This window comes from Oryctolagus cuniculus, chromosome 12 (assembly GCF_964237555.1).
Source record: "Oryctolagus cuniculus chromosome 12, mOryCun1.1, whole genome shotgun sequence".
Classification (NCBI taxonomy): Eukaryota; Metazoa; Chordata; class Mammalia; order Lagomorpha; family Leporidae; genus Oryctolagus; species Oryctolagus cuniculus.
Window position 1 is genome coordinate 27,837,632 of NC_091443.1, and position 27,077 is coordinate 27,864,708.

The 27,077-nt window shown below is 36.0% G+C and overlaps 1 long non-coding RNA gene across 7 annotated transcripts in view; it reads left to right on the forward strand.

Annotated features, from left to right (window-relative positions):
• Positions 1-27,077, forward strand: part of LOC103351248 (uncharacterized) — a 406,717-nt gene that overhangs the window by 41,652 nt on the left and 337,988 nt on the right. For all 7 annotated transcript variants that reach the window (XR_011380454.1, XR_011380453.1, XR_011380450.1 and 4 more), the window contains exons 2-4: positions 20,828-20,943; positions 21,087-21,174; positions 24,568-24,756. This is a non-coding gene — a long non-coding RNA (uncharacterized lncRNA). The remainder of the gene's footprint in view (positions 1-20,827; positions 20,944-21,086; positions 21,175-24,567; positions 24,757-27,077) is intronic.

The window sequence follows — 27,077 nt, forward strand, 5'->3', positions numbered from 1 at the left end:
AGGAATTTGGAAAACATCATGCTGAGTGAATTAAGCCAGTCCCAAAGGCGACTGATCGGCGACAACTAACTGAGCACCAAAGGGGAAACTTGTTGAAGTGAAATGGACACTATGAGAAACAGTGACTTGATCAGCCCTTGTCCTGACGGTTGATGTACAATGTAATACTTTTTATATTATGGGATATTCAAAGTTATCAGGATGTATATTAAAACCACAAAGAAGGAAAAACACCTCTTTGGCACAGAAGCTTTATGATGCCCTGTGTCTATTTTTGCATTTGTTGCCTGTATTTTGGAAATCTACTTCAAAAATCATTGTCTATATCAATGTCTTGAAGTGTCTCTCCTTTGTTTTCTCTAGTGGTTTCACAGATTAAACGTATTTCAATAAGATCTTTGATCCATTTTGAGTTTATATTTGGTGAGAGATAGATTTTGATTTCAAGAATAATTCTTCTGCCACCCTTTCTATAATACATGCTGTTGATGTCTCTTTTCAAGAGTCAGTGGGCTGTAGACATGTGGATTCATCTCTGTGATCTCATTCTGTCCCAAGGGTCCATGCTTTGTTGCATGCTTGCAGACCAGGCTTTGTATGGCTCCAACTTTATGTTTGTACTCAAGATTGCTTTGACAGTTCATGATCATTTGTGCTTCCACATAGTTTGTGAAATTGTTTTTTGTTTCTGTGATGAATATTATTAGTGTTTTTGTAGGTATTGCACTGAATCTGAAAATCCCTTGGGATAGTAAGCACATTTTAATGACTGATTCTTGAAATCCATGAACATGGACATTCTTCCCATTTCTTTCAGTGTCTTCTATGATTTATTTCAGCAGCATCTGGTAATTTTCATTGTAAACATCATATTATTTTTGGTTAAATTTGTGTCTAGTTATTTTTTGTAACTGTTATAAATGAGATTTTTTTTATTTATTTCAAACTTAGGAACCTCTACACAGCAAAGGAAATAATGAAGAAAGTAAAGTGACAACATGTAGAACAGGAGAAAGTATTTGCAAACTATTTGTCTGACAAAGGTTTAATACCCGGAATATAAAAGGAGTTTTACCTTTTGATTCAAATATCAATTTTAGAGGACGTAAGCATTGTCTGTGGGAGTGAACTTCCTGGAAGGTGAATTCTATGAGGGGAGATCATCGGCTGCTTTATTTTCGTCATCATGCCTGTGACTAGCACATTAGGCACTATTTAAGTAGTTTTGGAACGATGAGAACTTTTTTTTATTTGTCTCTTGAGATTACCTTGGGATTCAAGTTTCCATATGTTATATATTTCCTGTACATTTCTCATTTGAGAGCAGCATTATTTACTGAAAGACGAACTTGGCTATTGGGCCACCAATTTTCACAGTTTGCCCTCAGTGGCCAGCAAGTCAAGAATAGTACAGGTCACCTTTTCCCATTTTACTTTCGATTCAGATTATTGCTTTCCAGAAAAGTGTTGGTTAAAGGTGTTTTATTCCTACTAATAATAATATCCTGTGGATACTTTTGGTTGCATGCTTTTGCCATGCATTTTTCTCTACTTTACTTTGTCATGGTATCATGTGTTACCAGTTGAGCGTTGGTTCTAAATATATCTCTCCATATGTTTGTGTAGCTCTAGGAATTAAACATTTACTTGACAGTGCCAGTAACTTAATTTTTATGACAGAACCTAGAAGGAAGCACTCATTCTAATATTATTTTCATGTGCCAAACAGAAGAAATTAATTAAGGCATTAATAAATGTAAATCTCCATCTGCACAGAAAAAGTGAATTTATTAATAGTGTATTCCTAGATTACAGAGTCAGATTTCTGGTTCTTTGTGTTTTTTACTGGGCCCACGTTGCAACTGAATATTACAACTATGAGGAAACTCAGTGCTAGTTTGGAAAGTAGCCTTTTTAAAACTTGAACAATCACATTTTAAAAATTACAACTGTGTGTAATATATTGAGGGGGATAAACATTATTGATGAAAGAGAAATGTTAAGGAATGAAATCACAAATTGTCCATAAGTAAAATAGACTTTATTCAGCATGAGCTCATGTCTCTCTTCCCTTTGCCCAGACTGCACATTACCTAAGGTGTGGTTAGGAGGGTTAGATGGGGCCCATCACATTCTGATTTCAGCTGCATTACCTATATTTTGATACTTTATTTTACATAACAATAGATATAATTGAGGAGAATTAAACATGTTATTAAAAAGTGTTTAAATGAATATCAGTAAATTAAAGGACTTCTTTAACTAAGTGAAATACAGGTAAATGAGCAGTTTAAATGTACTTACAGTAAACATTTGGTGTGCAGATCCACTTTATGGACATAAAGATGTACAGTAACTCTATGCTGTCAACTAACTGACCAGTCAATCATGGAGTATTACAGCTTACTTATTAGAAACCATGTATTGAATTGGTGGGGGGAAACTGCATAAAATTTGATTTCAACCTTCAAGAAACAGCTGTTTAATTTGAGAGGGTAAGAGGAGAGAATTGAAAAAGACCTAAATCTGCAGTGCCGTACCCCAAAGAATGGTTATTCATCTCTGTTTAACTAGGATATGTAAAAATAATTTACTTTAACCAATGAAATATTACCAGATGAGATGCATGACAATAATTAGCTGCTTTCTTTGATTTGTGATAGCAAATACACAGCACAAAAAGTGTAATGTGTGTGAGTGAAATTGACATCTTGAGATTTGATTATTGTTCATTGCCCTTGTCTATACTCCTGCAGAACTGTGGACTTTCTACTTGATAAATTCCCTGTTTAGTGGAAGAGTAGGCCTATGACTTTAAAGTAAATTGAAAGTATGCTATTGTAAAAATGAAAAGGAGAAAGAAAGAAAGCAGCAGGAAAGAGGGAGAGAGAGAAACTTGGTGGGAAGTATCATTGTGGGCTTAAAATTGAACATATGAAATACATGAAATCTGTTCTCTTTAAGAGAAATGTTTTTTAAAAAAATGAACTAAAATATAGTTTGATATTATTTTCTTTGCCTCTGCTTAGAGAACTCTATATTGTTTAGCCTTTAGCTATTTTATCATTGTGGACAATGTGTAGCAGAAAAACAGCATGGAAAGAAGACATAGTATTGGTTTTGAAGGCCATCGAGATTTTAGAATTATGTCTTACTATAGCATCACAAAGACTATCTATGACTAACAAAGTTAATGGGAAACACATACAAAACATGAAAAACATATTTCTACAATTTTATTATGTGATTTTTTTTAGAATTTCAAAAGAAAATATAAATTTAAACAGCTCAGATAGGACTCTGTTTTCTTTCCCCTAATGTAAATGTGATTGATTTCTATTCTTTATCCAAAGTTTACTCAAATTGAAAATGTATAATGGTTCACAATGCAGAATCCAAAATTATGTTATTTCTATAAAAATTCATACATAAGCATAAGGTATGTATTTACCCCAAATTATAACATACTCTTATTTTGGTGAGCAGCATTTCCCAATTCATGTGTTTTAAGGGATACATATAATTCTCTGCAAGAGGTTTTCCACTATTATCACCTTTGACACTGGGTTTTCCCATCGAGTAACCAAGTCATCTTCTACAGAATGTGAATATAAATTCAAATTTATCTGGGAAATCAAGTATGCACACATTCAGGTTTGAATGTGTATTAACAGAAGCACATTTCCAGTAATATCACAAATATTTCATATGCTCCAAGCATTAGAATGTCATTATGTATCTAATAAAATGACAGGCATGGTTTTCTCATGAACCTTGAGTGACATTTTCTGTTGGAATTTTAAACTGATTCTTCCTGTAAAATTACAAAGGAGATCTGAAGAATATGATGCATGTGCAATTTTCCTACCATTGTTTAGCAAAATGTTTGGTGAAGTATATAAATTTAAAATAGGTTGCATTTTAAGAGAAGAATTGTGGGCAGTGAAGAAAATAAAATGGAATCTTATGCTTACTATAATTATATTCTGTATGTAGTAAACAATTCAGTTGAGACTTTTGGGTAAAAAAACCCAAAACAAATCAAAAAAACAGCAATGGAAATAAGAATATGGAGACCTATTTTAAAACAGTTTTTATTCATTTGTCTTGGAGAAAATGAAGGCTGAGTTATCCAAAGCCCTGACATTTGGTTGCTTGAGTCCAAGTTGAGAAACATTATTGCTATATAACTTGACATTGGACAATATGGAGAGAGAGAAATGTCATTTAAAATATGAGCAATAGCCATGGAAATAAAAATAAGATTGTAAAATGTATGAAGCAAAATCACTTTTAAAATATGGCATATTGATGATCCCCAATTTGCAATGGTTCTGTTATGATTTTTTTTATTGTAATGGTTCAAAAACTGATATGAACTCAGCGGAAACTGCGCTTTGTGTCATATTCTTTTCCCTGGGCTAGTGATGTAGGGTGGCCTGCTCTCCATCTGGACGTGGGCCAGCCACAGCCAGCCATAACCCCCGCTCCGCCACATGACTATGAAGGTGAAGAACTGTGTTGCTAGCCTGGATGTTCAGTAGATTATTTCTGTCAAATGCATTTTTAAATTACCATATTTTTGATTTGGGATGGATTTATGGGGATGTAACCTCACTGTAAATTCAGAATCAAAAGTATAAAGGAATGATGCAGGTTGTTTACAAGTGGAATCTACAAAAGTCCACAATTAATAAAAAGAGTGAAACGTAACTGTATGGAAATCTTTGAGTCTTTCAAGAAGAAAAATATTCAAAGCTTGCATTGTGATATAGCGGAATTAAACCTCCGCCTGCAACATGTGCACCATACATCAGAGTGTCTATTCGAACCCTGCCTTTTTGGCTTCCTATCCAGCTGCCTCCTAATGTGCCTGGGAAAGCAGTGGAAGATGGTGCAACTGCTTGAGCCCCTGCCACTTAGGTGGGAAACCCCAGGTGAATCTCCAAGCTACTGCCTTCAACCTGGACCAGCCCTGGCCATCATGGAAATTTGGGGAGTGAGCCGAATTGGAAGATTGTCTCTCTCTTTTCCAGATAAAAATTATTTTTAGAGAACCTTTCCTTTAAAGAGGAAGAAGCCTCATTAATTAGGGAATGAATATTCACATAGATTTTCGTAATTCCTATTAGTTTTATTTTGAAGAGAAATCAATTATTCATTTCAGTAATAAGCTAACTACTGCAAGGCTAGAAATATACTTTTATCTGAGTGAGGCCATTATTCATTTGTATAAAATCAAAATTAATGTCCATGGGGGAGATAACAATCAAACTAGAATTTTGCTTTCCTCTCAGCAAATACAAGATTAGTTTTGTAGAATCTTCTAAGATTATTCTGAATGATAACAGTTCTGGCTTAGAAATAATTTCAAATGATATGAGTAAACAGGTATAAATGAGTTAAGAAACTATCACATCATATATGCTAAATAGCTGGTATGTCTTTTTACAGCTATTTATACTGCCAAGTGTTTTAGAGTCATGCATAAGTTAAAATAAGAAAATCATGTGAACAGGAAGAGAAAGGGGATTTTCCTGGGGTTTTCAAACCTGGATTTTCTTTTCTTCTGTTTTGTAACAGACTCATTAGTTCAAAACACTGCCCATCAGCAATCTTAAGTAATTGTAAAACTTTATGCTTTAAGTACACCGGAAGAACTCCCTCCCTGTTGACCCTGATATCCTAAGAAAACCAAGATTCTGCTCATAGCGTCATAAAAAAAAATGGCGGTACTGATCTAAATATAGTGGATTATGAAAGAACTGAAGATAGTGAGGTCGGAGACACTGAAGATGCGACAAAGAAGGGAAAGTCAAAGCATGCACTGGCTCTTAGGAAACCATGTAGGTTTTATACCTGGAAAATCAAATGAGAATTTCAAATGCTAAAGTTTCTAGAGTTGAACTTGCTCATTCTACAACAATGGAAATATATGTCTTTTGTTTATCTTTTGTTCTGTATTTATATTGGCAAGCCCTTAATTCTCTTCTTTCTCTGCTTCCTGATGTTAGAATTGATCCAGGAGCCATGAGCTCCTGCACCCCAACATTGACTGTCTCTGCTGTTGGTGAGGCCTTCTTTGGACAATCAGATTCTCATAATAAATATTCCTCCTCCAAGTTACAATATAAATTCTGAGAATGATGTGAACTCAAAGGCAAATTGGTTTCCAAATGGACTCTGTACAGAAATAGATAAAACTAATAAAAGGAAATACTGTCTGGCACACTGAAAATCTGACAGAAATTTCTCAAGTTTTGTTGAAGATCTCTACATTCTTTCCCTCTGGTGTGGTAGATTCTCATGTCTCCTGCTGAGTAGTCCTTTTCTAGGAGAAGCATTAGCAAAGCCCCCTTATTATTTAAGGCTGCGCTCCTTGTCTTGATTTTACCATTCTGTTCTCATTATTTTGCACATTTTCCCTAATGTTAATATTTTCATTTTCATTAGTTCTGTTGGAATCTGTGTGTATTAAGTGACTATGAAATCTTTAAGGCCAAGGATATATCTCATTATCTTTTATATTTTCCTGACATAAATGTTTAGGGTTAAAAAAGCACATTGCCATTGGTTAGCCACTCGGTCGATCTGAACAAAGAGAATACCAACATCTCATCAAATAAATGTTCCTGATCAGTGTAGAATATATGTGTTAGTTTTTTGGCTTTTTTTTTTTTTCCTGCCAGGCATAAGTACTGATGTAGCAACCTTGAAGTCAGGCCTCGTGTCTTTGTGGGCTAATATGAACATCTTTCCCAGACTCCAGCCTGACCCTGGCTAACTGAAACCAGCTGTTTGCATGGTTTTTATCTGGTCTTCATCTACCTCCACGCCTGTTTTATATTACCTCACATCTTCCTGGTTGTGCCAAGAACATGTAACATGATTTTTCAGTTTTTAAAATTTGTGAAATGTTAGTCTCAAATATCAGCCCATTTTTCTGTCTGTCGAATTTCTGCAGTACCTTAAATGTTCCCTAGGGTTCAGGATTTCTAATTGTTGTAAGAGTTTGTCTTCATCTGGCTTTGTTCCTAAAAGAGGAGATACAGTGATAGCTCTGTATGATCAATCTCTTCAGTTGGATGAAATGATTGACGGGGTGGGCATTTGGCACCATGTTTAAGATGCCACTTGATACAACTGAATCCCGTACCAGAGTACCTGGAGTGCACCTTGACTCTGCTTCCAGTTCCAGCTTCCTGCTGGTGTGCAATCGTGGAGGGAACATACAGCAATTCAAGTCCCTGCAACCCAAAGCAAAGAGCAGGATTGGATTCCTGGCTCCTTTTTAGCCTGGCTGAGTCCTTGTTGATTGGGGCATCTGAAGTGTGAGCCAGTGGATGGAACATCTCTTTTTCTTTCTTTCTTTCTCTCTCTCTTTGTGTCTCTATCTCTCAAATAAATAACAATAAATACGACTTTTCAAATAATAAAGTAAGTGAGATCAGAGATAACATGGTATTCCATTGCCAGCATGCCTTATTTAACATTCTTTTATTTTCTAAAATATCAATTATTATTTATTAATCATTAAAAATAAATATTATTGGGTTGCTGATTCTTCCCACCTGCCTCATACAACTTTATGTATCCAAATATATTGATATCACCTGCCAAATATATTGATTACAGCTACTCCATTAAAGTTTGTTGTGTTGACTGAACTGATTAGTCTTTTTATAAAAATATATATAGTGAAAGTTAATAATTGGTAATCTACAAGTAAACATTTGACTTAAACGCATATCAGCTTTATGATTATAGGAGACAAATTTAAACTCTCTAGTTTAGTTTATCACATGTAAACTGGCAGTGGCATTAATAATACCTACTATATGTAATTATTATATAAAAGAATTGTTTATATATACATATATAAATATTTCATCCACTGGAGAGAAAAAGGTCAAATTTACAAGTAGACATGCTAGGTAGAATAGATTACACTAATTTAGGGTTGATAGGCATTGATTATATGTATAAACAGCAATGGTATATATTGTGAGAAGTGGTTGGGCACTGGATATATTTGAGGATATGTCCCAGGAGGTTTTCTAAGGCATTCAATGTAAGAATGTAATAAGAAACATAAGAATAATACTAGAATTTCTAGCTTGGGCACCTGAAGAACAAACTTTCCATTCCATTCTGAAGAAGACTGTGTCAGTGTAGGTGAGAGGTAAGGAATGGAGGAGACATGTTTGTCGGCTGAATATTAGGAGTTCAGTGTTAATGTGCTAAGTCTGAGATATACTTTGATGGGTCAGCTAGTTACCGAGCAGTGCCTGCACACTTGTACAACAAGAAAGTTTTCTCAGTGAACCCAGAAGAATCCATTGCTGAATTGGAAACTTCTATGGGCTGTTGTATTTACCTGTGAGCTATAAAGTGACATTCTGAGGACACAGCACAGAGAGTCATGTTCAGAATTTCAATGGAGTGCGGAAAGATTGACTTTGTTGTCTCCTCTGTGGTGGTAATTTGGGTGCTTAGTTACAGTGGGAAACACTGTGCTACATCACCTGATCGTCAAGTAACGTGCTTTCTTTGTTGATTTCATGTATTTTCAATTCTTTGATAATGGATTCCCACATTCATTGAGATAACTGATGTATAATTTCCATGATTTTCCAGTTTTCCTTTTGCAAGTTTCATGTAACTTTAATCACGCTCTATAATTGTCTAAAATTGTAGCTGATGATTTTGCAATGATATCTGCCAATTTCTTAAACACACAAAGATTCATTTATCACGGTCTGTTGATTAGAAGACTTTTAGCTTTATAGAGATTCCAAACTGGCGAAATACAGAGATGAGAATCCCATTCTTTGTAGGTAATATATTTTCACTACTTTTGTTTAGCTGTATAATGTGGAGTGTGTCATAAATAAAGTTTGTTTCCTACATCTGTCACTGTGAGCAATAACATATGCTTAAAAAAAAGAAACAATATCAAATTAATATATTATGCTTCAAGATTTTGATATACACCATAAAATCAAAGTCTGAACAAATGAATAATAAGGAATTTTGTATTACTGGTATCTCTGAGCAAAAGAAAATTAGAAATTGCTAAGATATTGAATTTAAGAATCTTGATCATTCTCCCAAGTTTTCCAGAATAGATTTGTATGAAGGATGCCTGGTACAAAATCCATTTAGAACAATTGCAAGAATTTGAACTACAAATTAGTCCAAGGCAGTGTTTTGCTGTTATCATCTGGAAAACACATTCAATATCACTAGCTCCTGGACTGTGGCCTTGTTTTACAACACCGTCTTTCATCACTTTCCTTTAGGCTTCACTTTCATCTTTAATTTCTTATATTAATGTCAATTGCTGCTTCTTAATATTTAGTCAATCTTTTAAAATTATTTTTTCTCATAGATTTTCTTTTTAAATATTATAAAGAAACAAAGTCAAACTTTGAGTGTTTCTGGAGTGAATAGATTCTCTGTAGTCAATAAACCATATTGCTATTTTTTAAATAAATTTGTTAAGTAGGATACTAGCTATTTTGTATGTATTAAAATGTAATTGGAGCATAAGTAATAAAACTTAGAAGCATTGAATTATTTTATATTTTTATAAAAGTATATTTTAGCAGAATTTTTACTAAGTGTGATGGATTTTTAAAATTAATTTAGTATCTAGAGAAGAAATGGAGTTACTTTTATATACATAGAAACTGTGGAAAAGTGTTATCTTTATTTTGATGTCATAGACCCAAAGCTAAAATGGTAAGGAAAACGGAAGGAGAAAATTCTAAAGAAAGTCATAGTGTAAGCGACAAGGGAATGCCACTACAAATTCATGGTGACGATTTCCATCAAAAGATTTCTTTTTATGTTAACGCTGATATGACTGATGGATTCATTCCCCTAGAAATCAGCAAGCATATGGAGAATCTTGCTGCCAACCTCAAACAGCTCAGTAGGCCAAGTATTGCAGATTGTTGAGCAAGTACAGAGAAGTCCAATTTAAATGATTAAAGAGACAAGGATGTACTAATAAGAAAGGTTAAAGAAAAAGAGCATCACCCAGCCAAAAGTCAGAAGATAGGAACGAAAATATTGAATTGTAGAACTGAAACAACTTTAGCTCTCATTTCCAATGTCGTCATCTGATGAGCAGACATTGTCACAAATGAAGTGACCTGTCCAGAGACAATTAGCCAGAGAAGCTTAAAAGTAGATTCTTAAAAACTATGTTAAGATGCATGAATAAAACAGGAAGAAGTGGCAGATTGTTGCAGAGCAAGGATTTAATAAAAACTTATTGAGGGATTAAATTCTAGCTGAATATTAGGCCCAGATTCTTCAAGAACAAAAAGCATTTATTTTGATGAGATTTAAAGTAAATGTAAAAAATGTGAGTAAATGATGGAAAAAAATTAATCAGAAACATATCTAATAAGTCATATGCTTTTTTATTATTTACTTTTCAAAACAATAGGAGTTAACTAAATAAATGCCAGTTAAAAATATGTGACAGTAGGCTGGCACCATGGCTAACTTGGCTAATCCTCCACCTGCAGCACTGGCACCCTGGGTTCTAGTCCCAGTTGTTCCTCTTCTAGTCCAGCTCTCTGCTGTGGCCTGGGAAGGCAGTGGAGGATGGCCCAAGTGCTTGGGCCCTGCACCTGCATGGGAGACCAGGAGGAAGCACCTGGCTCCTGGCTTCGGATTGGCGCAGCGCCGGCCATTCACTGGTTCATTCTCCAAATGCCCTTGACAGCCAGTACCAGTCCAAGCTGAAGCCAGGATCTCAAAAGTTTATCTCAAACATGCCCTTTGATGTGGCATGTGGGTGCTAAAAACTGTGCCTTAACCACTTGTATCACAGTGCCTGTCCCCTTGCATTTTTAAGTGTATATTTTCACCATATATGTACAAACACACACACACACTCACACACACACATTTCTATATACATTTAAAAGTTTCAGTACTAAAAATGTTACTAGGAGACTAGTCACTGAATAAGAATGAAGAATGAGATGGGAGAGGGAGTGGGGGATGGGATGGTTGCGGGTGGGAGGGAGGTTATGGGGGGAAAAGCTGCTATAATCCAAAAGTTGTACTTTTGAAATTTATATTTATTAAATAAAAGTTTAAAAAAAGAATGAAGATAAAACTAAAGTTGTTCATGTTCCTATCTCTTAGTAATTCTTGTTTAGTCATTTACTCTTGTTGCAGGGCTCTGAATCCATTTTTTCAACTCTAATTTTTATTTTTGATGTATTGAAGGTTGTCCTTCGTATGTTTATGTTTGCTTGGGTACAGAGTGGATCTCATTGGAACGTTTGCACCTTTTGATTCTGAGGGATCCTCCAACAAGCATGGATGGTTATCCGCCATTTTGTTTGCCTCAAATATTGCTTCTGTACACTATGACACTCTTTCCCTCTTTAATTTCTAATTACTAATTACTAAGTTGTAATTTCTAATTACTCAGTAAGTCTGTCATGTTTCTCATGTATCTTTAATATGCTTCAATTTTGTTTTCTTTCCTTTGATATGCTTTGTGTATCTAAATTGTCCTGCCTAAATTCACTAATCTTATCCTCATTTCCAATCTGATATTCAATCCATTTCATTTGTTGTTAGCTTATAGAATTTTCAACTTCTAGAATACACACTAGACATACTATATATTCTAATTCTTGAAATTCTCAACATTTTCCTCATTTAACCCATTGTTTTATCTTTTTTGTTAGTATATTAATTTTATGATATTCAGTTTTTCTACTTTTGGGACATATATATTATCTTTATATTTGTTTCTATTACTTTTTTTTTTTGACAGGCAGAGTGGACAGTGAGAGAGAGAGACAGAGAGAAAGGTCTTCCTTTTTCCGTTGGTTCACCCTCCAATGGCCGCCGCGGCCGGCGCGCTGCGGCCAGCGCACCGCACTGATCTGATGGCAGGAGCCAGGTGCTTCTCCTGGTCTCCCATGGGGTGCAGGGCCCAAGCACTTGGGCCATCCTCCACTGCACTCCCTGGCCACAGCAGAGAGCTGGCCTGGAAGAGGGGCAACCAGGACAGAATCCGGCACCCCGACCGGGACTAGAACCCGGTGTGCCGGCGCCGCTAGGCGGAGGATCAGCCCATTGAGCCGCAGCACCAGCCTGTTTCTATCACTTTTAAAATATGTCACATTGTCCTGCTTCTTCACCTGTGCAGTATTTCTCAAATTAATGGTGGACATTAGAATGATGCTTTTCTAAACCTCTGGATTATGTTGTATTTCTCCATCTAATGTGATTCTAGCAGGAAGTAGATTGCCTCTATGTTACTTGAATCATATCAAGATGATTTTCAAGCTTAACTTGGGTGGGGCTAATTTAGTTCCATCAAAATAGTATATTATCCACTCTTGGAAAATGTGGCCTTTCTGAAATATCCACTAAAATCTGAGTAGTTACCACATATGCCTGGGTAGGAGCTCTAATGTTTTCTGATTTTGTGTGACCTCTAAAACTTCTGTTTCACATCTAGTAATACAGACATTCTTGCCTTGTAGATACACAGCTTAAGAATTTTTAAAGAAGCTAAGGAATATTAACACCATTTTTAAATTTTTTTATAAACACTTTTATTTAGTAAATATAATTTTGCAAAGTACAGTTTATGGATTACAATGGCTTTTCCCCCCCATAACTTCCCTCCCACCTGCACCCCTCCCATCTCCTGCTCCCTCTCCCATTCCATTCACATCAAGATTCATTTTCAATTCTCTTTATATGCAGAAGATCGATTTAGTATATATTAAGTAAAGATTTCATCAGTTTGCTCCCACACAGAACATAAAGTGTAAAATATGTTTCAGTACTAGTTATAGCATTAATTCACATTGTACTACACATTAAGGACAGAGATCCCACATGAGGAGTAAGTACACAGTGACTCCTGTTGTTGACTTAACAATTTGACACTCTTGTTTATGGCGTCAGAAATCTCCTTAGGCTCTTGTCATGAGTTGCCAAGGCTATGGAAGCCTCTTGAGTTCGCTGACTTCGATCTTATTCAGACAAGGTCATAGTCAAAGTGCAAGTTCTCTCCTGCCTTCAGAGAAAAGTACCTCCTCCTTTGATGGCCTGTTCTTTCTACTGGGACCTCACTCACAGAGATCTTTCATTTAGGTTTTGGTTTTTTTTGTTTGTTTGTTTGTTTGTTTTTGTTTGTTTGTTTGTTTTTGCCAGAGTGTCTTGGCTTTCCACGCCTAAAATACTCTGATGGGCTCTTCAGCCAGATCTGAATGCCTTAAGGGCTGATTCTGAGGCCAGAGTGCTGTTTAGGACATCTGCCATTCTATGAGTCTGCTGAATATTCACACCATTTTTGTTCTCCTGTGCAATACTTCTCTCAAGTGCCATGTCCATCAATCCCCAGTTGCTTTAGTAGTCCTAGACATTAATCTGTGTACCCAGTACCTAGATAGGATGCCATTCTCTGCCTGGGCTTTATTTTCTAACACCAGTATGTTTGACAAACCACTTAAAAGAGAGACCTGGTGTGAACACAGTGTTGTTTTATATATGCTCTTCAGCTCTGTGATTATTTAAAATGAAATACTCAAGTAGAATATCAGCAGTTGTATGGCAAGAACCTCTAAATATTTAAAAATTGTTGATAAGATATATCTTAAAAACTAGTAAGGATAACTGCAAAGGAGCAAACTTGGTACCATCACTTGTAACATGAGATTAATGATTCCTGACTTCAGTGGCATATTAGATCACTTTATTGGTCTTTTTAAAACTGGATGCTTGGTTCCAGTGTTGGATCTCAGTAAGTCAAGTTGCAGACTGAGATGCCAGCAACCAGTATCAGAGTACTGGTGTGTATCCTTGGTACTCTGCTGCATATGCAACTTCCTGTTGATGCCCCTGGGATGACAGAGGAAATGACCTAAGTACTGGAGTCCTTGCTACCCACATGGGAGACCAGTATGAAATTCTTGGCTCCTGGCTGCTGCCTGGTACAGCCCTGGCAGTTGCAGCCATTTGAGGAGAGAACCAGCGGATGGAAGATTCTCTCTCTCTCTCTCCTTACTTCCCTCCTTCCCTCCCTCCCTCCCTCCCCTACTCCCTCCACCGTTTCTCTGTCATAGTGTCTTTGAAAAAAAAAAAAACAATTAAATCATTTTTAAAAATCTGGATACCTAGCTAAAATGCAGAATAACTAAAATCTATTTATGGGAGTAGGACCTAAGCATAATTAACTATTAATTATTTTTAAATTATGCTAAATTATTGCACATATTTAACCTACAAGAGGAGTCTCCTCTTGGAAATCTTGGCATCTCAATGGAAAGCAGTCATGTTCAATTTGATTCAACACATCTTTCATCTGACTCAGTAATTCAAATGCAAAGTTTCCAATTCAGGAAAGGCTTCTACAGTCACTACACTCTTTTACAAGACCTTAAGTCTAAAAATCACTGAATAAAAACATGGATTATGAGAATCTATGTTCAGTCATTTGTTATTCCTTGACAGATATAAGTAATCTTGTCATGATAAATAATACAATTATAAACACTGTAAATTATCAACTTTTTTTTTCCTGAAACCACTTTAATAATCAATGTAGAACAATGGGAAACTACTGGAAAGCTAGAATGATTAGGGAATATACAAAGAAAAAGAGAAGTTCCTTTCTGTTTTAGGACATTTTTGCAAGTCATGCTAAACAATGATGTGTAATAGGCTACATGAATATCTTCACCAAATTTGATAGGTCAGGATAACCATGGTCAATTTTTCCATTTTTTTCAGGTTAAGATTAGCTTTCTCAAGGAGGATCAGCAAAGTTTCTGTTTATTTAACAATGTAACTTTTGAATAAAATACAGATGTATACTTTACACTCTTACAGACATTGGAATTAAAGTCCAAATCTGTGCTTTTCACTTACTCATCTCCTTCAATTCTGTAACAAAACATAGTGCAGTTCTTTATTTGATTGATTTGGAATATATTTGTTGTCCTTTAGCCATTGCTCTGTCACAAAGTAAGAGTGTCCTCAAGATTCTTATTCTTTGATGTGGAAAACAGAATGATTACAGTAATAAAATAAACAATCCTACCTAAATATTGATAAATTGTTATGGAAGAAAATAATAGCAAAAAAACCCTTAAATGTCAAGGAAGCTTTGAAGTTCTAAACAATGATGAAGCTGAAAGATGTATAAAAAGTAGGCAATGGAAAAGTTGGAGACCTTTTTGAAGAAAGGAGAACAGATACAAACCAAACATGTGGGCTTATAGTGCTGTGGATCACTCAAGAAATTTTAAAGTTTAAATTTAGAAAATAGGATGTGGGGGCCTCTTATGGAGTGATAAACATTAGCTGGACAAATAGATGAGATTCTAATTGAAAGGGGCTTATGTACTATATTAGGGTATTGAATGTGGATATTATATATAATTTAAAAATTTTACATATATTAAAATGATAGATTTTATGTTTAAATATATTTATCATGTGTTTCTGTTTTCAGCTCTAAATTTTCAGAATCTTAGAAGTAGTCACTCCCGTCTTTACAACAGCAACAAAAATTGCTGAGCACAATGATTAACAGTGATTTTCTTAATGCATGATAGAGAATTAATGTTATATCCCGAATCAGCACACCAGACAAATAGGTGGAAATTGAATTGAAATGCACTTGCCTAAATCAGAGGTCGCTGGAGCCACAAAGTGTCTGAAACATTTATGTAAATTTTGATAATTTCTGAAGACTGAATTTGTGCTAATATGAGTGAGGACAACTCCTCGATGTCACCATCTTGGGTGCCCCCAAGATCTTTCTCCAGGAATTCCACCAAGATTTCACGTAGCTAAACTAAGAAAAACTCTTTCAAGGCTTTGGAGGAAAGGAGAAGGGAAAAAATGATGCAATTTGAAGCAAGCCAGAGTTCTCAATGACAACATTTTTCCAGAGTGCTGTGATAAAAGGGAACTTCTCAGTCTCCAACCTTATTTGCCTTCCTGTCTCACATAAGGGGATGGAGGGCCTGGGAAGCTACTGGACAGTCATAGCCTGCAACACGTGTCCTCTGACGGACTAGGATTTAATCATGTTTTAGAATGCTTCTTTCTCCTGCTCACAAATTGCTGATGTCAGAAACAAGAGTCGTCATCTGACCTACCCCAGGGACACTAAAAGGACATTACAGGAATACTGTGGACTACCTCTAGACTCTAGCCCTACAGATTTGAAAATTTAGAAGAAAGGAACAATTCCTCAACCTATGTATTTCTGTGGAAATACCATGGATAATGGAAGAGATTTTTGTAGCTGAACCAGCACAAAGAACTATGCACAGTATGGCTTTATATGGGAAAAAAAAAAAAAAAAAAAAAAAGGTGAAGACCTGGTAAAGCACTTGTTGAAGGATAGGCAGAAAGTAAACCAAGAAAGAACTGAGGACTTCTTTTTAAGATCTATTGCACACTGCAGGGCTGTCACGTAGCAGCAAGCTACATGTTACCTATTCCAATGACCCAATTATTCAATCCCACATACTACAAGGTGTTTTTCCATGCGTTTATATTTCTGTCTTGCTTATCCTGTTGCTCCTTCAATCCTGCTGTTGACTCCATAGTCTCAGTTGCTAGCAAACTTTCCTCTGAATACACACTCTAATCTTCCTAGATCATTTCCTCTATACTTTGACTTTTATAAATGTTGGGTTTCCAAATGTAGACTAACATATCTAGGGAGAACTTTTAGCAACACACATTCCAAAGTTTGAATATTCACCCTTCTGCCATTCTTTCTATTAACATATTTTTCTTTAATGTCAGCAAAATTACTGCTGGCATTCATAAGGGGTTCCATCTCCACCATCTCACATCACCATCATCACTTAGCTAATTCCACACTAAAGTGGGAATAAGCTGCAAACTTTTCACCATGAAATATATCTTAACTCAAAAATTCCTCACGTTCTGCACTGTTAGATACTTGGTGTCATATTAAAAAACAGTTTGTCCCATCTATGCTGTATGAGCAAATTTTAAGAGGAGCTGTTTAATATTCTTACAGTCACTATAAACTTATCCTAAATAAATTAAAGGATAGAAGGGAAAACTTTTTTTTCTATGAAATCATTTTCAGCTCAAAACCTGGAGTTAGTATCTTTAAAGGTTTCCTTTATTAAATTCAAAATTATTTTATTATTAATTTCAAGTTCATATTCGAATCCTTTCTGGTAATGAACTTCTGAAATGAATATTTTTAAGTAAGGAATAAGATTATACTGTTATACATAAAATTATTTGAAAAAAGAACTGAGATGAGGTGGCCTACCAAACTATAATTTAGAGACAATTATTTGTAACATCATTTTTCTTGCATATCCCTGGTTTTCCATTCCACATTTATCATGGAAATATTAGTATATAAGTGCTTTTCCATAATTCTATCTCCTATGCTGTGGTCTCAGATTATGAATTCCGGATAAATAAAATGGTGTTATTACAAATTTGATAGAGCAGGTAAAAGGAATTTAAGAAATGTTAGAAACTTGACCTGATCTTAATGGATATTTTGAGTATTCTAAAAGAAATCTAGCTTTAATTATATTTGCAATATTTCTGCAGATTCCTTGCAAGCAAGTGAGTACATGAAGAAATATATTCATAAGATTTTTCTTATGCTAAATGTAAAAGCATAGAACTTAATAAAGGACAATAACAATAGATGATCTGTACTTTTTTTTCAAAGATTTATTTATTTATTTGAAAGTCAGAGTTATGTACAGAAAGGAGAGGCAGAGAGAGAGAGAGAGGTCTTCCATCCCCTGGTTCACTCCTCAGATGGCCACAATGGCCATAGCTGGGCTGATCCAAAGCCAGGAGTCAGGAGCTTCTTTCCGGTCTTCCGCGTGAGTGCAGAGGCCCAAGGACTTGGACCATCTTCTAGTGCCCTCCCGGGCCATAGCAGAGAGCTGGATCAGAAGTGGGACAGCCAGGTCTCAAACTGGCGCCCATATGGGATGCCAGCACTTCAGGCCAGAGTGTTAACCCACTGTGCCACAGGACCGGCCCCAGTCTGTACTTTTAAAGCAACATCCTTCATCATTGTTTCATAAAATACAAATCTATCTTTGTGCCATACCACATGGCTATATTTGGGGCCAGATACATTTATTCACACAAAAAATATCTTGATACTAATATTGGGAACAATTAAAATAATGAAGTTATCTTGTCTTTCTATATATACTGTTGTACTGAACATGCAGAAAACTCGGTTAGTGTTTTGTATTTCTTGATCACTAAGCATGCAATATTTCATATCAAGAATAGAGTTGCTGAGTCCTAATTTAAAATATTTTTTCTAAATATATATTTATCATACTTAATTCCATTTAAGTATGTTACCATGTTTAATCTATGCAGGTGTATATCTAAGTTTGTGAACCTTCCTACTTTCTCCTGAAGTACAGTTATCTTTTGGCGTCCACGATTGAACATGTAAAATCAGATCCATCCTGAAGAAGTGTAATTGCCTCTTACATAACAGCCCTGCAGTTTACTATTAAAAATATTCCTCACATTCTAATGGGTGGTCACTATAGTCAAATAGATGGCTTTTGTGTCATCAAGTTTTTACAAATGTGGGCATTGTCATTTGTGCCCATTCCTCTCTAATGTCAAAATGTACTATTTATCCAAATGTCCGATGGGTGGTTTGTATCACTTCAAAAATGAAAAAAAAGATGTATGCATCTCCTTCCAAATCTATTATCCTTTATGATCCTATTTATTGTTAATGGCAACATAAATTTCCCAAATTGTGGTCTCATTCCTTTCCTTCATACTCTGTTAAATCAACCCCTAAGTCGTATAGAATCCTGAAATGAAGTGTCATAATAGATTCTTCCTCCTGAGACTTCTCTGTGACTTCATGTCTTTCCTCCAACTCTTGCTTGCATTGTTCACTCACAGTCCCTTTCGGGATGTCCTCATTCTCCCACTGCGGTGGAGGTTACTGATCTGTATTCAGTTCTGCCTGTACAAAGTAGGAAGGGGCCACTTGCCAAGGCAAATGGTAGCCTCTAGAAGCTGGGAAAGATGAAGACACTGATACTCTCCTAGAACCTCCAAAAAAGGAACACAGTCCTTCTAACATCTTAAATTTTTCCTGTGAAACCCCTGTGAGATTTCTGACCTACAGGTCTGAGAGGCCTCGTCCTACAATTTCAAACAAACTGAATTTGTCAAGCAATTGGAATGAACAAGTAAAAAGAACTCCCTTAGAGACTGTAGGACAAAAAAAAGAATGCAACCTTGTTGACAGCTTAGTTCTAGCCTGGTCAGACCTCTATCACGCTCTTGACCTACAGTAATGTGAGCTAATAAATTTGTGTTGTTGTAAGACACTAAGTTTCCAGTAATTTGTTGCTTACAGCAGCAATAAGAAACAAAAGGAGACACTCCCAAGGCTAAAAAGTATAAAAGTTTTACAATAGGTTTAACATCAACATGCTTGATAATTTTCCAGGAAGATAACTAATAGATATGATGTTGATTATCTTGTTGCAGAGCAGATTGATACAAATTTGTTGATTTTATGCGATCAATGTCCACTTATTAGGTCACATATCTTTGGGTCTGCATTTTGCATAAGGTACAACTGGGTTCTTTTCTAAGGGTTAAGGAGGCTGAAATAAAAGATGTTGTTTGAGTTGTGTTATGTTTTGGAGGTTTGATTAAACAATGTGTTTCTAAGTTCATTTATGTTTTGCGAGAACCCAGTTTCCATCAATGGTAGGTAGGGCTTAGGTCCTTATCTTTCTCCTACATATCATTGGGAGGTTATTTTGTTTTTAGTGTACAACCTTCTGAGACACAGGGCCCTCTCTCTCTTATAACTCAGCAGTGAAGAGACTCCCTTACACAGAATGAATCTCTTATTGTGAGGATCTCTCTCACCAGGTAGATCTCGGGACATTTTAAAGTCTTTCCTGGTTAGTTTCACCTCCCATAATTATCACCTTAGTTTAAACTTAACTATTTGGGGAACTTAATGACATCTGCAAAACCCTTCATGGCAACTCCTAAAGCAGCATTTTACTGAATAACCCAGAGAAGGCCTATGATAATTTTTCCTATAATAACTGCACTTATCTTTATGGTTCATATTTTAGGGATACATCTCTGGTAAGGATTCTTAATGCTTGACCCAAGGGTCCCAAGAATCATCCCTCTAAAATTATGTATAAATTTAATATCTATGGTGAACATAGATAAACATTCGCAATATTGCAATAAAATTATGAATATTTCTTGACAAATTGTACATTCTGAATGCCACTCACACTCAACAAATAAACACTTGGGCTGTAATAATTCAAGTGGCAGCAGAATGAGGTACAGTCAGCTATGTGATGGATGTAATGTTAGCTACAGATCCCCAATTCCTGGTCTCGAACATCTCATTCCTACTAAAGTCAAGACTCAGAAAAATGAAATAATAATGTAGGATGTTAATATTTTGTTCTTGGTGTGCTCTCCATGCACCTAAAGATAAATGACCATGAGGACAAAGAACTGGGGAGTCCGCTAATTGCTCACATGCGCTTTGGTTCTGTAACAGATAATCCAGTGTCAACATGGTACCCCAGCCCAGGAGACAACATCTGTCTACACAGAATAGTGAGGCCCAGCCTGGCTAGCTGAGATTTCTCCCCATGAAAGCAGCCTTAAAATGCCTCCACGTTATATGCAGACCCCGAAAAAAAAATTCCTCTGGGTTAAACAGTGTTTTAATCTGTTGACAGCTTTTTAATTTTCTCTTTCTGAGGAACCTCTAAAGGAGACCCTGTGGAGACAGAAAACAGGTCAAGAGGAAATTAAAAGTGAAGATCTTACTATTTCACAACCAGGATAGATCTGTTAATTAAGCCAACCCAGAAAAATGTAGGTAATTTTTAATTTACAAACTGCTGAAAACTTGCTATCAAGGAAATTGATTAGCAGTACTCATAATCAAAAGCTCTGGATTAGTAGTTAATTTGTGGAATCAATTAATAGAAGCACTTATCAAATATATTTGCCCCTAGAGAATGACAAATCCATTGCTCTGTGTTCCTGGAGATAAGAAACTTGGATTCTGGGATATGCAACAATTCCTGGGGACATGGCTCTTAGGTGAGTTTACTTTTACTTGATTTGTTTTAAGAAATGTGTTCTGGAATATTGTACTTGATTTCTTTTTTATATATATAACATATATTATACATATACATGATGTGTATAATACATATATGTGATATAATATATACAGAAACTTGATGCAAAATTATTTATATCTAGAATATTTTAGCATTAGTTTGTTAAAGTTTCCTTTAGTCTATTCGTCCTAGATTTTTGTAACTGAGTCAGTAAATGCTAGATAAATATTTTTTCCAAATTTATAAAATTACGAGCAGCCTAGGGCTCAATTATCTATGGTGATTTTCACATAAGATGGATTATTCTTTTGGAGTCTGTAGGATCCACTTGAAGTATATGTTCTGAACTCTGGAATTTCATGTAAATGGTTAAAGTGTGTAATATCCTGTCCTCGTTTATAGGAATTTTAAAGTAAATTTTGGATGTTACTTTTAAATATAAGTATTAAAGGAATCAGTCATTCTTACATCAGATTAGCATGCAAAGTGATCTTATATTGTGGCCTTTGTACAGTAAAAGACAAATAGGCTCCAGGAAAGTTAAGAAAAGGGGTGCATGTGTGTGTGTGTGTCTGTGTGTGTGTGTCTGTGTATGGGTGTGTATGGGGGTATTGTTTGGTTGTGGGTAGATTTTTATTTGCAGGATATTGAATGTTTGGTTAAGAATAAGTGCTTCTACAGTAAAGAAAGTGTATGGTTGTGGGTTTAATACTCATAGCTGGTAAAGAGCAAATGTTTCCATGGAAATGAGATGAAAATGAGCTCTATCCTCTTAGCATATCAATTTTTGTGACTTGGAAAGCCAGGGGTTCTCAGGAACACAGAAGTACAGGGAAAGTTTTAACCTTGCACTACTGAAAAATCGAAAACGGTATACCATGCTGCCACTGATCAAGGATCAAAAGATAGCTGGGTTGGCTATATTAATATTCAAAAAAGATTTTTCAGAGCAAAAATATTATCAAGAACAAGGAGAATATATTCATAATGATAAAGGATCATTCAATTTAGAGGACATACTAATGTTTAAAAGTGTAACAGGAGATCCTCCAGGTACATGAAACAAGAGTAGTAAAACTGCAGGAGAAATAAAACTAGAAATTTTCATAGCTGGAAATTTTAAATTTCCTCTGAATAATTTATAGAAATATGAACACAAAACCAAGAAGGATATTGAAAACTTGAACCACAGCTTCAAAAAACTTGAGCTAATTAGCCCCTATGTACACAGGATATATATATATATATATATATATATATATATACACACACACACATACAGTGGAGTACACATTCCTTTCAAGTGTACATAGAACATTTATAAGGATTTCTTGTAATCAAGATGTTATTAAAGACCCTATAAATTTCAAAGTTATAATATTCTAAACAAAATGGAGCCAGAAATAAAAAAATCAATAATAGAAATGGACCTATAAATACACAAATACTTGGAACCAACACATTTCTAAATAGTCATGAGTCAGTAAAGAAGTTGAAATAAATATTAAAAAGTATTCTGTATTTAATGAAAATGAAAACAACATAGCAAAATTTTCAAGAATCAGCTATAGCACTTGCAAAAGATGAACTCATAACACTAACTGCCCATATTATTATAGAAGCAGTATCTAAACTCAAGGACTTCAAATCCAACCTCAAGCAACTAAGAAAGGAAAATCAAATTAAATAAAAGTAAGGAAAAAAGAAATTAAAAAAATCCAAGGTGAATTAATGAAAAACAATGGATAAAAAGCAGTGAAGAAGAAAACCAGTTTTTTGAGAATATTAATTCATCTATAAATCCCTCACCAGAGTATGAGAACATACAAATTAAGTTAGAAAAGATGTATGTGGCACCATAACATATTCTAGAGATATTAAAAAATAATAATGGTGAAAAAAATTTAGGTCAATAAATTTAAAGCCTGAGATGAATAAATGCCTTGAAAGCAAAAAATCAGCAAAGCATTCTCAAGAAGAAATGGATAACAGCTAACTTTGAATTGGTCATGGGTTGAAATCTTTCTGAAGCACTTTACTAAAAGGAAAGTCAAGGCCGGAATAACATGAGTAGGGAATCTGTAGCATCACCCTCCTGGTGCTGCAGATGCGTAGTCCATGTCCCCAGCTAAGGACACAACCTCTGCTGGTGCAGCAGAGCCCACCTTTTTAACTTATCAAGAGATTTTTTCAAGTCTTTTATTGTACTTGCATCATAAATTTTCTCACTTTACTAGATTATTCTGAATGCACACAGATCTACTACTGCTTATTCCTATTAATTTTTAAAATGCCTTTACATATCTTCCTTGGGCCTTTTCGCCTGCTCCATCGCTTTTCTTTTTTTGTGCACAAAAAGATTCTTGAAAATGTTGCCTATACTTGTGAATCTAATAGAAGTTTACATGAAAATGGGCTTGGATACCGTTTGATTCTAAGAAACCGAGAGCAGAGAAACAGTCTGATAGTATTGATTGTTGGAATCTATGTGATATAACCTGAATATCATCTGAGTATTTTTAACAGGTTACTTCCTACAATGCTTTGGAGAAACAGAAAATTAACACTTAGATGATGTCTGTGAAGATTAATTTATTTATTTGAAAGCCAGAGTTTCAGAGAGGCAAAGAGAGAGAGAGAGGGAGAGGGAGAGAGAGAGAGAGAGAGAGAGAGAGAGATCTTCCATCTGATGGTTTCCTCCCCAGGTGGATGCAATGGCCAGATATGCACCAATCCGAAGCCAGAAGCCAGGAGCCAGGAGTTTCTTCCAGGTCCCCACTGTAGGTGAAGGGGCCAAAGAACTTGGGCTATCTTCCACTGCTTTCCCTGGCCTTAGCAGAAAGCTGGATTGGAAGTGAAGCAGCCAGGACTTGAACTGGCACCCACATGGGATGCCGGCACTGCAGGTGGAGACTTCACTGACTATGCCACAGGGCTGGCCCCTTAGATGATATTTTTGTTCCATCTTCTCTGGTCTCACCAATATGGCATGATTATGTTTGTCTCTCAGCTATTAAAATCTGCATATTTTTCTAAGGCAGTACTTATACTTTATCCAGGCATGCATGCAGGTCCAACCAGCAGGGCTGCAGAATTCATGGCCCTAGGAAGAGCTCTTTATCAGAGAGAGAAGAGTTTATGTGTAGACATTCCAGCTCCCTCTTACTTAGTGCTAGGTCCCACTGAGGCCCAACCACATTCTTCATTGTTTATGACAATTTCTTTGAGTTAAACACCAGTCACCTGCGCTGATGACTTTGTTGAAAATTCACCCATTTTGCCTGCACTCCCTTCCTTCTGGGCTCCTCCTTCTTGCTTCTTTCTGGGATCTTCCCCAAATAACGTGTTCATACCTGATTCTTTCTTTCAGGGACTGCTTCCCAGGAACTGCCACTGAATTTGCATTGAACCCAAAGTAAAAACAAACGTGTACTCAAAGAGCAATTCCAATCTCAGCTATTTACCTTTAGAGGATCTATTCCATATGTGCACTAGGGGACAACTGAAAAATGAACATAATATTCCATTTTCTAGAAGCAATAGAGGAAAAGGAGAAAAGGTAAATAAATTAGAAGTGAAAAAATCTATGCATTATGACTGTAAATACCAAAGGCAAAAACCCGAGAAAGAATGCTTGGTCAAAAGACAAAGGCATGTTGCAGAATACCTTTATGATTCTCTGTTTATAATGTTAAAGATACATACAATTAAAAAAGTATTTAGGGGTGCTCACATATTTGCCAATACTACAAAAAAAAAAAAAAACACTGGGGTGGCATTGTGGTGTGGTGGGGTAGATAAACCTCTGCCTGTGATGCTGAAATCACATATAGATAGTTGAGTTCAATTCAGGCTGCTCTGCTTCCAATCTAGTTCACTGTTAATGTGCTTGGGAGAGCAGTGGAAGATGGTCCAAGTACCACCTACGCAGGAGACTGTGGTGGAATGAGAAAGCCATGCCAAGATGGCCACTAGCAACAGAGCCTGCCTGGCAACAGGCTGTGATTGGATGGCTTCAGGATTCACATGGCAAAGGAGCCTGCCTGGCAACAGGCTGTGATTGGTTAGGGCATAGACCATCCCATGACCGGATTCGCTGCCTTGGCTATATAAGCTGCTGTACCAACTGAAATAAATGAGTCTGTGGGCTTCTGGCCTCTGGCCTGCTTTCACCCTTGTGGTGACTCCACACCTCTTGCCTGCACCGTACTCCTCCTCAGAAAAAATCCACAGCAACAGGAGATGGGTTGCTGTTCCTGGCTTCTGGCCTTGGCCTGACCTAGCCCAGCCCAGGCCATTGTAACCATTTGAGGAGTGAACCAGCAGAAGAAATATTTCTTTCTCTCTCCCTCTCTCTCTGTTACTCTGCCTATCAAGTAAATAAATAATTCTCTTTTTTTTGATTTTTTTAACTTTTATTTAATGAATATAAATTTCCAAAGTACAGCTTATGGATTACAATGGCTTCCCCCCCCATATCATCTCTCCCACCCGCATCCCTCCCCTTTCCCACTCCCTCTCCCCTTCCATTCACATCAAGATTCATTTTCGATTCTCTTTATATACAGAAGATCAGTTTAGCATACATTAAGTAAAGATTTCAACAGTTTGCTCCCACACAAACATACAGTGAAAAATAATAGATGATTTTTAAAATGATGATGAAATCAGATCAGACCTATTGTCATGTTTAATCCCAGCGAGAGTCAAGTTGGGAATTGATAATTTCTTTTTTTTTTTTTTACAGAAGATCAGTTTAGTATACATTAAGTAAAGATTTCAACAGTTTGCACCCCCATAGAAACACAAAGTGAAATATACTGTTTGAGTACTCGTTATAGCATTAAGTCTCAATGTACAGCACATTAAGGACAGAGATCCTACATGAGGAGTAAGTGCACAGTGACTCCTGTTGTTGACTTAACAAATTGACACTCCTGTTTATGGCATCAGTAATCTCCCTATGCACCAGTCATGAGTTTCCAAGGCTATGGAAGCCTTTTGAGTTCACCGACTCTTATCTTGTTTAGACAAGGTCATATTTAAAGTGGAGGTTCTCTCTTCCCTTCAGAGAAAGGTACCTCCTTCTTTGAAGACCTGTTCTTTCCACTGGGATCTCACTCACAGAGATCTTTCATTTAGGTTTTTTTTGTTGTTGTTGTTCTACTTAATATGACTGGTTTAATTCTGTAATTAATACACAGTTATTCTTAAGTGTTGAAATTTAACTGAAAGGTGATCCCTGTTAAACATAAGAGTAGGAATAAGAGAGGGAAGAGATGTATAATTTGGGACATGCTCAAGCTGACTTGCCCCAAATGGTAGAGTTAGAAACATACCAGGGGACTCCAATATAATCCCATCAAGGTGGCATGCACCAATGCCATCTCACCAGTCCAAGTGATCAATTTCAGTTCACAATTGATCGTAATGAAAGGACTAAGAGTCAAAGGAAGCACATAAACAAGTCTAGTACCTGCTAATACTAACTGATAGAATAAATAAAGGGGAGAGTGATCCAACATGGGAAGCGAGATACTCAGCAGACTCATAGAATGTCCTAAACAGCACTCTGGCCTCAGAATCAGCCCTAGAGGCATTCGGATCTGGCTGAAAAGCCCATGAGAGTATTTCAGGCATGGAAAGCCAAGACACTCTGGAAAAAACAAAAACAAAAACAAAAACCCTAAATAAATAAATCTTTAAAAAATAAAAAAGTGAAAATTGCAAAATTTACCATCACTACCTCAGAAGAGGCAGGAAAGTAGGTTGGAATCAGGCCTAAACAGCCTTTAAAAATGACAATATATAGTATTTTGTATCTTCTCAATGTTAAAATAAGGCAACTTTTTTTTCAACTCTTATTTAATAAATTTAAAT